Raw genomic sequence first — 18,221 nt, 5'->3', positions numbered from 1 at the left:
CGGATCGAGGAAACTTATTTACGTTTGACATAACTCACCGTGAGTTTTCACAAGCTTTTGCGCTGGTTCGGCTAATTTCGGCACGAGTGCATTGCTAAAACAAGCAGAAACTATTCCTTTCAATTTGTTTTCTCTAACAAAAAACTACAGGCAGAACCCTTGACTTTATAAACCAAAAAGTGATTTATTAAAGAGCAGAAAAATATCGCATTAGAATTAAACAATATCTGCAATTGATGCACGATTTAGATTTGTTTTAACACAAAGAAATCCGTTTGACTCCCAAAACGTGTTCCCTTATCTGAAAACAAAGGCCTATCCCAGACTCATCCCTAATGGCTCAGACTTGCTGAGACCTTGTAAATATCTCGGTGGCCCCGGGTTATGGAGATCTTCAGCTGGTCTGGGGGCCAGGTTATGGAAGTTCCTGTGGTGATCTGATCTTGTTACAACCACGAGGTGTAACTCAGCGACCCCGCGTTGCTTCAGCCTGTCTGGAGCCAGTTTTACCCATTGATATAACACTGTTGTATATTTTATGTATTTTTGTACTGCTAGCCCCTGGGTGTATGTGAACAGTGCAGTGTGACTCCAGGATCTCGTTACTCCAGTTTGCTGATGGTGAACAGCACTGCTGGAATGTGTAACACGGACCCCGGATTCACAAAGAGCAGCAAGGCCTCTCCCGGGGGAATGACCAGGAGTGAAGAGTTCCAGATTGGAGAACTAGTGCGAGCGGCCAGGAGCTCACGTTGGGATCGCTTCACCCTGCACGTTAACACACTTCCCAGTCCCTGATCACAGCCCAAGATCTCGGCGCAAGGAACACTTACAATTCACCAGCCCAACACTCAACCCCACCATTTACTGCCAAGCCCCTTTCCCAGTGCTGGTTACTGCTGTGTCTCACAGTTACTGTGTGAGATGGGCAATATTCGCCCAGCAGTGGGCACATTGGGGGGAACTTAAGCCCCAAAATGGATGGGCTTGAAACGGGTGAGATGTGAAAATTTAAAGAACTCAAAGCTGCCCACGCTGTTTTAAAGGAGGCAGGAATGGTGGGCGGGCAAACCACCCTCTCCCAGGCGGCTAAAGGGAGATGAGGGCAGCTTGGTGGGAGTGCCTTTTCAGCATTGCTGGTAGAGCAGGAGGGGGGGAATGCTTCGCTGCATCCAATCACAGCACGCACCGCGCCCCCTTCCCCCCCCCCCCATGATCAGATTCTCTGGGGTCCGAGATCAGACCCCCCCTCCCCCCTACCGCGATCATGCCCCCCTCCCTCCCCATGCTCCCACTAACCCAGTACAGGCACCCACCCCCCCCCGCAATGCTGCCACTAACCCAGTACAGCTCCTCCCCCATGCTCCCACTAACCCAGTACAGTCCCAGCCCCCCCATGCTCCCACTAACCCAGTACAGGCTCCCCCACCCCCCATGCTCCCACTAACCCAGTATAGGCTCCCCCACATGCTCCACTAACCCAGTAGAGGCTCCCCCACGGCCCCTCCCCCCATGCTCCCACTAACCAAGTACAGGCCCTCCCTCCTCCCACCCCCACTAACCCAGTACAGCTTCCCCCACCCTTTCCCGTTCCGGAGGGGGCCACAACCCAGGAACGCTCCCCGCCCGACAGGGGGCCAAGCCTGTCTGTCAGACCTGCTCCCAGGCGGGGAACCTGCTGGAAATAAAAGACCGGCTGTGAATTTAAATCTGCACAGTGACCAGTGCTCCTCCCCCGACCCCCGTTCACAAAACCAGCTCCAGTCACCACCGGTCCATTCTCTCCGCTCACACATCAGATTAGGAATCTACAGCTCGAAATGCCGCAGTTTAAGAGGAGCAACATTTTTATCCTCATCGCACAATGCAGGATGGAAATAAGGAAGGACTTTCTCAGTGAATGTGTCAGTGAAAGTGTAGAGATTGGACATATCATCAGCATTGTAAAAGCTCACCTGTCCTCCCTCATAGTCCAGGTAAACTCCGATGGTCCTGGGCTTCACACTCGGGGTCAGTGGGACACCTGGGCTGTCAGCAGCTTCATATTCATTCCCATTTCTCAGACGCACAGCCCAGTATCCATCTTCAGGCCTCAGTGTTATCGCTCCCTTCCTATTGGCTGACTCTCTGGCCACACCCAAACTCCATCCAGACTTGTCCCTGACCCCCACCTCCCAGTAGTGTTTCCCTGATGTAAATCCCTGTGACCCCAGGACACTAACAACAACATCAAATCTCTCCGGGTTATCAGGAAGCTGTAATCCTCTGCCACCATGTGTTACACTGGTCCGGTCCTCAGACAGGATGAGCCCACAATGCGCTGTGTTTGGGTCCAGGGTCAGTGAGGCTGGGACTGGGGAAATAAAAACAACATCATGTTCAATATTTTAGACAGGAAGGTGGATGGACACACGATAATATCTGATGTCTGTATAACTGGACTCTGCAGCCAGTCCATAATTTCTGTGTAAGTAAATACTGCAGACTGGGTACAGTGTACAGTGAGATATATTCCCAGAATGCAGTATGTACAGTGAACAGTTATTACAGGGGCCCAGTCTGATCACTGTCCAGTGAGTCCTGGGTCAGAGAGGAACACAATCAGCCCAGGGTCCCAGTCTGATCACTGCCCAATCTAAGGTCCCACATAAAGAACGGCCCCTTGAGTGAGGTCCCAGAGGCTGCTGCCCCAGTGACCTGTACACAGCAACAGGCAGCACCTTCAGGAGAGGAGACAGAGAGCAGGAAACTACAGAAAGTAGACACAAAGCTGGAGTTTCTTACCTGGAGAGATGATCTGTTTCATTTCCTTCCACACTGCGTAGAGTAACGGGCCTCGAAATGCTGCGTATTTCAGACTAGCCGACACCAGTATCTCCTCATCCTCACCTCTCTCTGCACCTTCACCGTCCTCACCTTTGTCCAGGTATCTGTTTGAATGGGATTGATTTATTCACTCACTGCTGGATACAAACTGATCACAGTGTCAGACCGTGTGTGGGTTTAGATACATAGAAACATAGAAACATAGAAAATAGGTGCAGGAGTCAGCCATCCCGCCCTTCGAGCCTGCACCACCATTCAATAAGATCATGGCTGATCATTCACCTCAGTACCCTTTTCCTGCTTTCTCTCTATACCATTTGATCCCTTTAGCCATAAGGGCCATATCTAACTCCCTCTTGAATATATCCAACGAACTGGCATCAACAACTCTCTGCGGTAGGGAATTCCACAGGTTAACAACTCTCTGAGTGAAGAAGTTTCTCCTCATCTCAGTCTTAAATGGCTTACCACTTATCCTTAGACTGTGACGCCTGGTTCTGGACTTCCCCAACATCGGGAACATTCTTCCTGCATCTAACATGTCAAGTCCCGTTAGAATTTTATATGTTTCTATGAGAACCCCTCTCATCCTTCTAAACTTCAGTGAATAAAGGACAGTTGATCCAGTCTCTCCTCATATGTCAGTCCTGCCATCCCGGGAATCAGTCTGGTGAACCTTCGCTGCACTCCCTCAATAGCAAGAATGTCCTTCCTCAGATTAGGAGACCAAAAATGAACACAATATTCCAGGTGAGGCCTCACCAAGGCCCTGTACAACTACAGTAAGACCTCCCTGCTCCTATACTCAAATCCCCTAGCTATGAAGGCCAACATACCATTTGCCTTCTTCACCGCCTGCTGTACCTGCATGCCGACTTTCAATGACTGATGTACCATGACACCCAGGTCTCATTGCGCCTCCCCTTTTCCTAATTTGCCATCATTCAGATTATCTTCTGCCTTCGTGTTTCTGCCCCCAAAGTGGATAACCTCACATTTATCCACATGACACTGCATCTGCCATGCATTTGCCCACTCACCTCACCTGTCCCAGTCACCCTGCAGCCTCTTAGTGTCCTCCTCACAGCTCACACCGCCACCCAGTTTAGTGTCATTTGCAAACTTGGAGATATTACACTCAATTCCTTCATCCAAATCATTAGTGTATATTGTAAATAACTGGGGACCCAGCACTAAGCCCTGCGGCACCCCACTAGTCACTGCCTGCCATTCTGAAAAGGACCTGTTTATCCAGACTCTCTGCTTCCTGTCTGCCAACCAGTTCTCTATCCACGTTAGTACATTATCCCCAATACCATGTGCTTTAATTTTGCACACCAATCTCCTATGAAGGACCTTGTCAAAATCTTTTTGAAAGTCCAAAATACACCACATCTACTGGTTCTCCCTTGTCCACTCTACTAGTTACATCCTCAAAAAATTCCACAAGATTTGTCAAACATGATTTCCCTTTCATAAATCCATGCTGACTTGGACCGATCCTGTCACTGCTTTCCAAATGCGCTGTTATTTCATCTTTAATAATTGATTCCAACATTTTCCCCACTACTGATGTCAGGCTATAATTCCCCATTTTCTCTCTCTCTCCTTTTTTAAAAAGTGGTGTTACATTAGCTACCCTCCAGTCCATAGGAACTGATCCAGAGTCAATAGACTGTTGGAAAATGATCACCAATGCATCCACTATTTCTAGGGCCACTTCCTTAAGTACTCCGGGATGCAGACGATCAGGCCCCGGGGATTTATCGGCCTTCAATCCCATCAATTTCCCTAACACAATTTCTCGCCTAATAAGGATATCCTTCAGTTCCTCCTTCTCACTAGACCCTCGGTCCCCTAGTACTTCCGGAAGGTTATTTGTGTCTTCCTTCCGAAAGACAGATCCAAAGTATTTGTTCAACTGGTCTGCCATTTCTTTGTTCCCCATTATAAATTCATCTGAATCTGACTGCAAGGGACCTACGTTTGTCTTCACTAATCTTTTTCTCTTCACATATATATAGAAGCTTTTGCAGTCAGTTTTTATGTTCCCGGCAAGCTTCTTCTCGTACTCTATTTTCCCCCTCTTTATCCTCCTCTGCTGAATTCTAAATTTCTCCCAATCCTCAGGTTTGCTGCTTCTTCTGGCCAATTGATATGCCTCTTCCTTGGATGTAATACTATCTTTAATTTCCCTTGTTAGCCACAGTTGAGCCACCTTCCCCATTTTATTTTTACTCCAGACAGGGATGTACAATTGTTGAACTTCATCCATGTGATCTTTAAATGTTTGCCATTGTCTATCCACTGTCACCCTTTAAGTATCATTTTCCAGTCTATTCTAGCCAATTTACATCTCATACCATCGAAGTTACTTTTCCTTAAGTTCAGGACTGTAGTCTCTGAATTAACCGCATCACTCTCCATCTTTATAAAGACTTCTACCATATTATGGTCACTCTTCTCCAATGGGCCTCGCACAACAAGATTGCTAATTAGTCCTTTCTCATTACACATCACCCAGTCGAGGATAGCCAGCCCTCAAATTGGTTCCTCGACATATTGGTCTAGAAAACCATCCCTAATACACTCCAGGAAATCCTCCTCCATTGTATTGCTACCAGTTTGGTTAGCCCAATCTATATGTAGATTCAAGTCGCCCACAATAACTGCTGTCCCTTTATTGCACGCTCCCTAATTTCTTGTTTGATGCTGTCCCCAACCTCACTACTACTGTTTGGTGGTCCGGGCACAAATCCCACTAGCTTTTTCTGCCTTTTGGTATTCCGCAGCTCCACCCATACAGATGCCACATCATCCAAGCTAATGTCCTTCCTTACTATTGCGTTAATTTCTTCTTTAACCAGCAACGCTACCCACCTCCTTTTCCTTTCTGTCTATCCTTCCTGAATGTTGAATACCCCTAAATGTTGAGTTCCCAGCCTTGGTCACCCTGGAGCCATGTCTCTGTGATGCCAATTATATCATATTCATTAATTGCTGCCTGTGCAATTAATTCGTCCACCTTATTATGAGTACTCCTCGCATTGAGGCACAGAGCCTTCAGGCTTGTCTTTTTAACACACTTTGCTGTAATGTGGCCCTTTTTGATTTTTGTTCTGGGTTTCTCTGCCCTCCACTTTTACTTTTCTTCTTTCTATCTTTTGCTTCTGCCTATATTTTACTTCCCTCTGTCTCCCTACATAGGTTCCCATCCCCCTGCCATATTAGTTTAACTCCTCCCCAACAGCACAAGCAAACACTCCCCCTCGGACATTGGTTCCGATCCTGCCCAGGTGCAGACCGTCTGGTTTGTACTGGTCCCACCTCCCCCAGAACCGGATTCAATGTCCCAGAAATTTGAATCCCTCCCTTCTGCACCACTGCTCAAGCCACGTATTCATTTGGATTGAATACTCACCTTTCTCTCAATCCTTTCAGCTCCTGCAGGACAGAGAATCAGAAACATTTTAATAAATACAGGGTGCTGTTTAGATTGTCCTGTTTAATGATGTGTAATCAGTGGTTTCAGTAAAATGTGAAGGGATCTGGGTGGAGTCTTCACTGATGGGCCCCAGTGATGTGATACCACGTCAATTACCCTCGGAATACACTCCACAGGGTTTCCTCTGCTGCTGATCACTGTGAAGGTTCACTGATCCTGTCCAACATGTCACTGCTCCCAGGACCAGCATCCATAGACTGAACCCCAACATGCCACTGCTCTCAGGGCCAGCACCCATGGACTGAACCCCAACATGCCACTGCTCCCAGAACCAGCACCTATGGACTGAACCCCAACATGTCACTGCTCTCAGGGCCAGCACCCATGGACTGAACCCCAACATGTCACTGCTCTCAGGGCCAGCACCCATGGACTGAACCCCACCCCAACATTTCACTGTTCTCAGGGCCAGCACCCATGGACTGAACCCCAACAAGTCACTGCTCCCAGGGTCAGCACCCATGAATTGAACCCAGGCCTGTCACTCATTTAAGGACAGGAGGGAAGGGAAGAAATCTGAGCGGAGAAAACGTTTAACCCGAACAAAGAAACTTCAGTAACCTTTCGGAGATATTCAGATGGTGAGTCATTTGATGATACATTGCTAGGTGCTGGTAGGCACTGTTTGGTGGCCTGTAATAACAGTGTAAGGGTTAGATTGACAGGACAAGGACAAGATCAATATCTCTCCCTCACTCAGGCTTTCAGCACCAGGTCCTGGGAAACACAGAGGGATTTCCGGCAGTGATGGTCTGTAACCCTGGCAACATCAGTAAACACAGCTCTGAGTTATACAGCACAGTCAAACTGGGGGAAGCCGAGGCTGGGAACCTGTATTTAAAGACATTGGTCGAGTTCTCAGTGTCAGTGAAGTATCTATTTCAGTGACGAGTGGACTGTCCTCTCTGCTCTTTACTAACATTGAAAACATGAAGGGAACCAGCAAGAGGTTTAATAAGTTTTCCTCACTCGGGTTCCAGTTATACTGCAGCCAGTGTGAGGGCCTGACAGTGTGGGGCAGTCTCCTTGACACTCAGAGCTCAATCCTGACTGATACCTGTTAATCCTCAGTTATACCGCACATTGTGCACTGTTGTGGTGGGGTTTGAGCCCTATTATAAAGTGCTGTTTACACTTACATCAACAGTTTGGGGATTGGGTTATAAAGGGTCACCTTGAGAAAAGAGATACTGTCTTGCTGCTCGATGTCTGCACAAAGGTTCAGTATGTTCTCCTCAAGTGATGTCAGTTCCTCTTCAATTCTTTCCAAGCTCTTCTCCATTGGGCACAGATCTTCCTCCTTTTGTCTCCTCAGCTCTTCGATTAAATGTTTCTCTTTGTCTTCAAGTTATCGATGGATTTTGGCAAATTGTGTGGAGATGTCTTGCTCCAGGGATCCTGTGAGTTCCTAAGATGGCGAGAGAGATTATTTAACCAGCGTGTTGTTAAAGGGTGACAGTGTTTAAAGGTAAAAGGTAATACTCACATCCAGCTCTGAAATCTTCCCCTCTTGCTGCCGTTTTAATTCACTTTTACTTTTCCTTTCACCCTCCATGGAATCCAAGGCCGATTTCAGCTGGTCCTAAAAATGGAATCAGATCTCACCATAACCTATTGCAATGTCTGCTGTTTATTCCCAAACTGTGAGGAGAGGTGTCAGGGAACGTTGCCTGTGTCACTAGTGTGTAACTCTGTGTTTACAAAAGGCAGAGTGAAAAGTACTCAATCAGATAAGGCACAGCTTCAAACCAACAACTGGTTTATGGTACATTAAATATATTAATGGGAATGATCGGGTCGACAGAGAGAAGATGTTTCCACCTGTGGGGGAGTCCAAAACTTGGGGCCATCAATATAAGACAATTACTAATAAATCCTATAGGGAATTCAGGAGAACCTTCTTTACCCAGAGACTGGTTATGTTCCTGTGAAACCTGTTTATCCAGAGTCTGGTTATGTTCCTGTGAAACCTGTTTACCCAGAGACTGGTTATGTTCCTGTGAAACCTGTTTACCCAGAGACTGGTTATGTTCCTGTGAAACCTATTTACCCAGAGACTGGTTATGTTCCTGTGAAACCTGTTTACCCAGAGTCTGGTTATGTTCCTGTGAAACCTGTTTACCCAGAGACTGGTTATGTTCCTGTGAAACCTGTTTACCCAGAGACTGGTTATGTTCCTGTGGAACCTGTTTACCCAGAGACTGGTTATGTTACAGTCGAATGGCCTGTTCCTGTGTTGTAGAATCTGTGCAATTCTATACAGATTTCATAGAAACATAGAAAATAGTGCAGGAGTAGGCCATTCGGCCCTTCGAGCCTGCACCGCCATTCAATATGATCATAGCTGATCATGCATTTCAGTACCCCATTCCTGCCTTATCTCTATATCGTTTGATCCCTTCAGCCGTGAGGGCCACATCTAACTCTCTTTTGAATATATCTAACGAACTGGCAACAACAACTTTCTGTGGTAGAGAATTCCACATGCCTACAACTTTGAGTGAAGTTTCTCCTCATCTCGGTCCTAAATGGCTTACTCCTTACCCTTAGACTGTGACCCCTGGTTCTGGAATTTCCCCAACATCAGAACATTCTTACTGCATCCAACCTGTCCAATCCCGTCAGAATTTTACATGTTTCTATGAGATCCCCTCTCATTCTTCGAAATTCCATTGAATACAAGCCTAGTTGATTCAGTCTTTCTTCATATGTCAGTCCTGTCATCCTGAGAATCAGTCTGGTGAACCTTCGCTGCACTCCCTCAATAACAGGAATGTCCTTCCTCAGATTAGGAGACCAAAACCGTACACAATATTCAAGGTGTGGCCTTACCAAGGCCCTGTACAACGGTAGTAAGACCTCCCTGCTCCTATACTCTAATCCTCTTGCTATGCAGGCCCAACACGCCATTTGCCTTCTTCACCGCCTGCTGCACCTGTATGCCAACCTTCAATGACTGATGTATCATGACATCCAGGTCTCGTTGCACCTCCCCCTTTACCAATCTGTCACCAATAATCAGCTCTCCTGTTTTTACCACCAAGGTGGATAACTTCACATTTATCCACATTATACCGCATCTGCCAAGTATTTGCCCACTCACCTAACCTGTCCAAGTCACCCTGCAGCCTCTTAGCATCCTCCTCACAGCTCACACTGCCACCCAGCTTAGTGTCATCTGTAAACATGGAGATATTACATTCAATTTGTTCATCTAAAATCATTAATGTATATCGTAAATAGCTGAGGTCCCAGCACTGAACCTTGCGGTACCCCACTAGTAACTGCCTGTCATTTTGAAAAGGACCCATTTATTCCTACTCTCGGCTTTCTGTCTGCCAACCAGTTCTCTATCCACATCAGTACATTACCCCCAATACCACATGCTTTAATTTTGCACACTAATCTCTTATGTGGGACCTTGTCAAAAGCCTTTTGAAAGTCTAAATACACCACAGCCACTGGCTCCCCTTTGTCCACTCTACTAGTTACATCCTCAAAAAATTCTAGAAGATTTGTCAAGCATGATTTCCTTTTCATAAATCCATGCTGACTTGGACCGATCCGGTCACTGCTTTCCAAATGCGCTGCTATTACATCTTTAATAATTGATTCCAACATTTTCCCCACTACCGATGGCAGGCTGACCGGTCTATAATTCCATGTTTGCTCTCTCCCTCCTTTTTGCAAAAGTGAGGTTACATTAGCTACCCTCCAGTCCATAGAAACTGATCCAGACTCTATAGAATGTTGGAAAAAGACCACCAATGCATCCACTATTTCTAGGGCCACTTCCTTAAGTACTTTGGGATGCAGATTATCAGGCCCTGGGGATTTATTGGCCTTAAATTTCCCTAACACAATTTGCTGACTAATAAGGATTTCCTTTAGCTCCACCTTCTCGCTAGACCCTCATTCCCCTACTATTTCCGGAAAGTTATTTGTGGCTTCCTTAGTGAAGACAGATCGAAGTATTTGTTCAATTGGTCTGCCTTTTCTTTGTTCCCTATTAAAAATTCATCTGATTCTGAATGGAAGGGACACACATTTGTCTTCACTAATCTTTTTCTTTTCACGTATCTGTAGAAACTTTTGCAGTCAGTTTTTATGTTCCCTGCAAGCTTACTCTCATATTCTATTTTCTCCCTCCTAATTAAACCCTTTGTCCTCCTCTGCTGAATTCTAAATTTCTCCCAGTCCTCAGATTTGCTGCTTTTTTTGGCCAATTTATATGCCTCTTCCTTGGATTTAACACAATCCCTAATTTCCCTTCTAAGCCATGGTTGAGCCACCTTCCCCATTTTATTTTTACACCAGACAGGGATGTACAATTGTTGAAGTTCATCCATGTGATCTTTAAATGTCTGCCATTGCCTATCCACCGTCAACCCCTACCCTTTAAGTATCATTCGCCAGTCTTTCCTAGCCAATTCACGTCTCATACCGTCGAAGTTAGCTTTCTTTAAGTTCAGGACTCTAGTCTTACATTGAGAACATTCTGTTTCCTCGCTCCTCAGTTATTAAATATCAATATGGAACATTCTTTGAACACTGGCTCACTCTCTCTAGCTAAGCTCTTGAAACTAGCCGATCCAGAATTTTAATCCATGGACAGCTTCTCACTGCTGATTATTTTTCCCCAAAAATATACTTTATTCATATAAAATTTTCACAATACATTGGAAAATAGTTCACTACCTTGCAGTCAGCAATTCCATACACTACATTTGGATGCTGACAGCAGTTCCATACAATGCACTAGCGTGCATTTCATTTCAAGGTACAGTTTAATACAATCCGTAAATCATGTTACATGCAGGACTGTGCAAATAAGGGTATTACATGGAGCAGATGAGAACAGGTTTACATTACATTCCAGGATACATTTCAATACCGATCACGAATCACGTGTGAGAACACAGCTCACTCTCTGTGTCTGTGAGAGAGAGAGAGAGAGAGAGAGAGAGAGAGAGAGAGAGAGACTTATTTGTCACCAGCCTTAAGTCTATGAGATGGGGAGTTCTGCCCACTGAACTACCAATCAACTATGACCCTGAGTGGAACCTGACCCTATGATGCAGCATCAGCAGGCTTTTATGTGTCGGTTTTAGCTAAGCCTCCTGCAAGGCCAATGGAATGGGATGGCACCTGAACCCTCAGGTATTGCAAGAACTGATCTTCTCACAATGGCACGCAATGTTTCACATTGTACATAGTGACCATCCCATTGAACAGTTAATTATCATTTTAAGTGAATGTGGTTGCAAATAATTCATGGCTGTTGATTTGTTGTGAAGAAAAACAAAGTGTTGCAACCATGGAAGTTAATCCCTTATAAACTGAATCAAACATGGTAGTAGAAATATCTGTTCAAAAGTTAGTTGATGCAACATCAGCACAAAGCAAATGAAGAAGTGTCACTGTGGGAGTACCTTCACCACACGGACTGCAGTGGTTCAAGGTGGTGTCCCACTACCATCTTCTCAAGGGCAATTAGGGATGGGCATTAAATGATGGCCTTGCCAATGATGCCCAAATCCCATGAATGAATGAAAACAAAATAAAATAAAAAGGAGTGACATTTCTGATTGCAACAGAACAAGCAGACCGAAAATGATCTCCCGCATCCAATTTCAGGAGGTAGCTTTACCGTCTCCAGATCTAGTACAGACACTGTTCCCGATCCAACTCCCCACCCTTTCACACACACTGTACCCCATTCAACTCACCACGCTTTCACACACACACTGTTCGTCATTATTCGTACTCTCTCTTTTCTGTCCTTTAACCAATCCTCAATCCATCCTCGTATATTACCCCCAATCCCGTAAGACCTAATTTTGTTTAATAACCTCTTGTGTGGCACCTTATTGAATTCCTTCTGAAAATCCAAATACGTCACATCCACTGGTTCCCTCTTTTCAATTCTAATAGTTACAAACTCAAAAATCATGATTTCCCTTTCAATTTCTTCTTCTTAGACAGTCCCTTGTATCAAGGATGACTTGATTCCACACTAAAAAGGGATGAGTTCACAGGTGTTTCAATGAAGTACCTGATATTCCAGGTCCCGAACCAGATATTGCAGGGTGGAAGATGCCTGTGTGTGGATTTTTTTTAACATGTGGATGGCTGTTGCACACCAGCCACCACATGGGCTTGGTCCCGTGGCAAGGATTAACCAAGATGACTGGAAACCTGCTCTGTTGCACGGACCTAATGTGCACACATATTGCAGTGTGGGCTGGCCCGTGCTGCCCCAGGGCCCTTGCCTCTGCTGGGCCCCGAACTCACGCCTCTCTTGGGCCCCGATCACGTTGCTCCACGATCACTCGCCGCCCCTGCGCCCCGACCTCACCGCGCCTGCTGTATCTGTTCACGCTCCAAACACTTTCATAAATCCGTGTTGCCACATCCTTAATAATAGATTCTGGCATTTTCACTACAACTGATGCCAGGCTAACTGGTCTGTAGTTCACTGTTTTCTCTCTCCCTCCTTTCTTAAATAGCGGGGCTCCATTAGCTGCCTTCCAATCTGCGGGAACCGTTCTAGAATCTGTGGAATTTTGTGAGATGACAACCAATGCATCCACTATCTCTATAGCCACCTATTCCAAAACCCTAGGATGTAGGCCATCAGGTCCAGGGGTGTATGTGCAACTGTTACAATATAGGCTAACATTCTTGCTGCGCAACCTACATTATCCCTCCAGGCCACTTTGCTGTACTCCCTTCCTGTGTGTCCCTGCATTTGGTTTAGAAAATATGGTCACCCGACTCTAAAAGCGCTATTTAAATACAAGTTATTGTTGTGACCTGTCTCTCTCTGCGACAGATTTTCAACTTGCTACTCGGGTGTAAAACTGATGTTACGGTGTGACCTCTCTGTAGAACCCTATCAGCATATCCTTCTACTCCTTTCACCCTCACACTCTCACCTCCAGCTCCTCCTAAAACCAGCTGCTGCCACAGGTGAAAGGTCAATGTGGGGTCACTCTGCCACCATTCACCTCCCGATCACAACACTGAGATCTGGAATTCAGTGGGCATTAGTCTGAACCCACATCGCTCGCTGTGTGACACTGCATTTTGGTATAACAGAGAAAGAGGGGGTAGCTTTCCAACGTGCCACCGGGCATGAAGCTGACATTACAGATTTTCATTTCCAATTGATCTGAATGGAATGAACATCGGCCAGGTTCTACAAAGGTGTCAAAGAGTAACATCAGTTTTACACCCGAGCAGCAAGTTGAAAATCTATTGCAGAGAGAGATGAGTTACAACAACTTGCATTTAAATAGCGCCTTTGGCGTACGATGACCATATTTTCTAAAGCGAATTCAGGGACATACAGGGTTAGAGCACAGCAAAGTGGACAGGATGGAAAATGTAGGTTACGCAGCAAGAATGTTTAACAGCCTATATTTTAACAGTTACACACACACACAAACAAATACAAAACGGTGCATACAATTACCGCGGATGTGAGGTCAGGCTATTGAAGCACAGTCAGAGCCCATGTATCAATAACACAATCACTGTTCAGGAAGGTCAGTTTTTGTACCACTGTCTACACTACTGCAGACTCCTGCTGACACCTGTCCTTCCGTCTCTGCCGCTCCCGAGCATCACCCACCTTTGTTCTCAAAATTAAACACGTCCGATATTACTGGAATCATTGGATGACCAATCAGCTTTCGGGGGGTCGGGGCAGTGGGGTGATGACGAAATCAGCCCCCGGACCAATCGTCTCGCGACTGCCTGCGATTCAAACTGGTTCATTCCATCGCGAATGAAGAGTGGGAGGGGTAAACCTGACACTGAGCCACATAAGGAGACATTAGGAAAGGTGGCCAAAAGCTTGGTCATAGAGGTAGGTTTTGAGGAGCATCTTAAAGGAGGAGAGAGAGGTAACGAGACCGGAGAGATTTAGGGAGGGAAGTCCAGAACTAAGGGTCTCGGCAGTTGAAGGGCCGACTGGCAATGATGGAGCGATTGAAATTGGGGATGGTCAAGCGGCCAGAATTGGAGAAATGTAGAGACATGGAAGGGTTGTAGCCTGGGGATCGAGAACCTCACCGCCTTCTTAGGAACTTTAACCACTTTATTAATTTTCTTATTTGAGCTCTGTTTGGAATTAGTTTATTTATGTTGTTGTATGTTTAACAACAGCATTGAAGAGGGAAAGAGATACTTGGAGCATCTTCTTCTGTCAAAGCTGCAATGAGACTTGAAAGTATTTAACGATTTTTAATGAACGTTTCACAAAAAATGAGTGTTAAAAACAGTTTTATTCCCCCCAAGCTTCGAATATGATTTTGGAAGACATAGAAACACAAATCAATGTTCCCCTCATCTAAACAAGTTTTGAAGTCTAAACACTTTTAAAGCAGGTCTGAAATGCTTAAAACACTTTAAAATTGAAATGTCTCTATCTGATTTTGAACGATTGAGTGAAGTGAACAGCTTTACACAAACATTCAATCATTGTGGTGGGGGGTGGGGGAGGATTTGTAGGAGTTATTATTTTTTAAATCAATAAAAAGTATGTATCATTAAGACATTTAGTAAGAGAATGAAAAGAGAAAAACAGAAACCACAACCTGCAAATGAGCGATGTTTGTGACGTGTTAACACATTATTATGTAGTTCTTTTACATCCCTGTCATTTCTGACAAGTAATTTTTTAGTTAAGAGTCTGTACAAGACAACAACAACAAATTGTATTTATATGGTACCTTTTAACGTAGTAAAATGTTCCAGGGTGCTTCACAGGAGTGTTTTAAGATAAAACAAATACATTTGACAGTGAGCCACATAAGAAGAAATTACAGCAGATGAACAAAAGCTTGGTGAAAGAGGTAGGTTTTAAGGTACATCTTAAAAGAGGATAGAGAGGTGGAGAGGTGTTGGCAGGTTGTTCCAGAGCTTGGGGCCCAGACAGCTGAAGGCACAGGCACCAATGGTTGAGCAGTTATATAAATCAGGGATGCTCAAGAGGGCAGAATTTGAGGAGCGCAGATATCTCATGGGGTTGTGAGGCTGAAGGAGATTACAGAGATAGGGAGGGGCAAAGCTATGAGGGATTTATAAACAAGGATGAGAATTTTGAAATTGAGGCATTGCTTAACTGGGAGTCAATGTAGGTGGGTGAGCACAAGGGTGATTGGGACTTGGTGAGAGTTAGGACAGGGGCTGCTGAGTTTTGAATGACCTTAAGTTTATGTATGGTAGAATGTGGGAGGCCAGCCAGGAGTCCATTGGAGTAGTCAAGTCTATAGATAACAAAGGCATGGATGAGGGTTTCAGCAGTAGATATGCTGAGGCAGGGGCGGAGACGGACAATGTTACGGAGGTGGAAATTGGTGGTTTTAGTTATGCCGCGGATGTGTGATTGGAAGCTCATTTCAGGGTCAAATAAGACACCAAGGTTGCGAACAGTCTGGTTCATCCTCAGACAGAAGTTGGGGAGAGGGATGAAGTCGGTGGCTAGGGAATGCAGCTTGTGGCGGGGACCAAAGACAATGGCTTCAGTCTTCCCAATATTTAATTGGAGAAAAATTCTGCTCACTCAGTACTGAATGTTGGACAAGCAGTCTGACAATGTAGAGGCCATGGAGGGGTCGAGAGATGTGGTAGTGAGGTAGAGCTGGGTGTCATCAGCGTACATGTGGAAACTGACGCCATGTTTGCAGATGACGAACGAAAAGCTTTTAATTAATTCTACCTTAAACAAACTTGCAGAATGGGCATGTAAATGACAAATTAAATTCAATATTGAACAGTGTGAGGTGGTGCACTTTGGTAAGACGAATAAGGAGGCTACCTAATCCCTGGAAAATCAGAGTCTAAATAGAGTAAAAGTGCAAAGGGATCGAGGAGCACACATTCACAAATCATTAAAAGTAGCAATGCAGGTTAGACAAACCATAAAAGCACTGGTGTTCATTTCTAGAGGAATACAATTCAACAGCAGAGTAGTTATGTTAAACGTGTGTAGAATCTTGTCTGTGTCATGATGTGAGACAGTGGGGTGGCAATATGGCATTACTGTAAATATGCTTTTAAGTGGATGCTGTTGTTGTTATAAAATTTGCTCACGGACAAAAAGGTCGCGCTCAAGGAGTTCGTGGCCCGCTCAGTACAAAAAAAAGTTAGAGGGAATATTGGTTGTCGGGCTGTCGGGAGTTTCAGAGATGGTGGTGGTAGGGGGGCGGTGAAGCCATGGAGGGATTTGAACACACGGATGAGAATTTAAAGTTCGAGGTGTTGCCGGACCAGTCAATGTAGTCAAGGACTGAGCATCCCTCAGCTCTCTGTCAGTGTGGGGCTATAGGCTGTGCTGTGTCCCACCTATAATGAAGGACACCTCACTGAAAGCTACATTACAATACAGCCAGAGTGGCCAAAACTCCAGGAATTGATACATCTCCAGGACAGGACTGCGAGCAAACCCGGGAGAAAAATCATTGGGGCATTAAAAATGGTGCGTTTGTTTCATTTTCTCTGAACACTTGTTCATTAGTTATAAAAATATTGGCGATGGGGAAAAGGCTATTTGACTGAGACAAGATTCATCGAACCAGGTAATGAAGAGTCTGTTCACTTTCCCATTGGTTCGGAAGGCGGTGCGTGTGAGGATGGACATGTCCGGCGACCAATGGCGGGAGCCTGGGGGCGGGGCGGTTACAGATGAGAAGTCATGTGATGAAACCTCCAGGAATTGTCCAACCAGAGTTGGCAACTATAACAGTAGTGCAAATACAGTCTGTAATGGGGAAAGTGTTACTGGGAGCTGCATTATACAGCAGTGTAAATACAGCCTGTAACACACTAGTCCACACACTATTAACTGGTCTTATCTCAGATTCTTCGTTGTCAAATGTCGGTGTTGAGCTGAAAGGGAGCAAACAGGAAGTCTGACCAAAAGTTGTTCATTAACTTCAAACAGCCCAATAAACACGGTGAGCGATGGAGACGGGGAACTCACTGTGTCTCCTTACCTTGTACTTTAGAACTGCCTTCCGGAGCGGCAGGAACCTGTGGTCTGAATGTGCAGGAGATTCTGCACAACTGCCGCACATCAGAATCTCATCCTCTTCACAGAACAGCACCAGCTTCTCCCCGTGTCCCTCACAGTCAGACCGCTCCTTCTCCAGCTTCAGCTCCAGCTGCCGAGCTTTCTCGGAGAGATTGGCCAACACCCTGTTACTGGTGTAGCTTCTCTGCGAGCGAATCACCCGACATTCTGGGCAGGATACGGCCTGAGCCCGGTGTTCCCAATACTTCTGGATACAGGATTTACAGAAGTTGTGCTCACAGTCCAGGCGCACCGGCTCCACAAACAGAGACAGGCAGATGGAGCAGGTTAAATCCTCCGACAGGGTGAAGACCTGTTTACTGACGGCCATCTCAGTCGCTGTTCCTTATTCTGTGCCTCACTTTACTTTCAGTTTCATTTCCCTCGGGTTATTGTGAACTCATTTCATAATCTGCCCTCTTAAACGGTCACTGTTATCAGGCACACTGACTGGCAAATCTTCATTTCTTTGAATGTCAAACATATAAAACACAAAGGCACCAACATTCTTGGGCCTGGGGATTGAGGATTGAGGATCGAAGTCTGGGGGGAGGGCTGCAATTTGGACTGGGACCCCGGCTGTGACATAACCTTAAAATCAGAGCCAGGCCATTCAGGAGAGAAGTTAGAAAACACTTCTTCACACAAATGATGGGAGAAGTGTGGAACTCTCTCCCACAAACAGCAGTAGATGCTAGCTCAATTGGTAATGAATAATTTTAATTGCAAGATTGATAGATTATTGCTAGACAAGGGTATAGAAACATAGAAAATAGGTGCAGGAGTAGGTCACTCAGCCCTTCTAGCCTG

The 18,221-nt window shown here is 45.5% G+C and overlaps 1 pseudogene; it reads right to left on the bottom strand.

The window, feature by feature from the left end:
* Window positions 1-1,776: 1,776 nt before the first annotated feature.
* On the bottom strand, window positions 1,777-17,790 carry LOC139229849 (zinc-binding protein A33-like; annotated as a pseudogene).
* Window positions 17,791-18,221: the final 431 nt, after the last annotated feature.

The sequence above is a fragment of the Pristiophorus japonicus genome, chromosome 19, assembly GCF_044704955.1.
Source record: "Pristiophorus japonicus isolate sPriJap1 chromosome 19, sPriJap1.hap1, whole genome shotgun sequence".
Lineage (NCBI taxonomy): Eukaryota > Metazoa > Chordata > Chondrichthyes > Pristiophoridae > Pristiophorus > Pristiophorus japonicus.
This window is presented reverse-complemented; position numbering and strand designations above follow the sequence as displayed.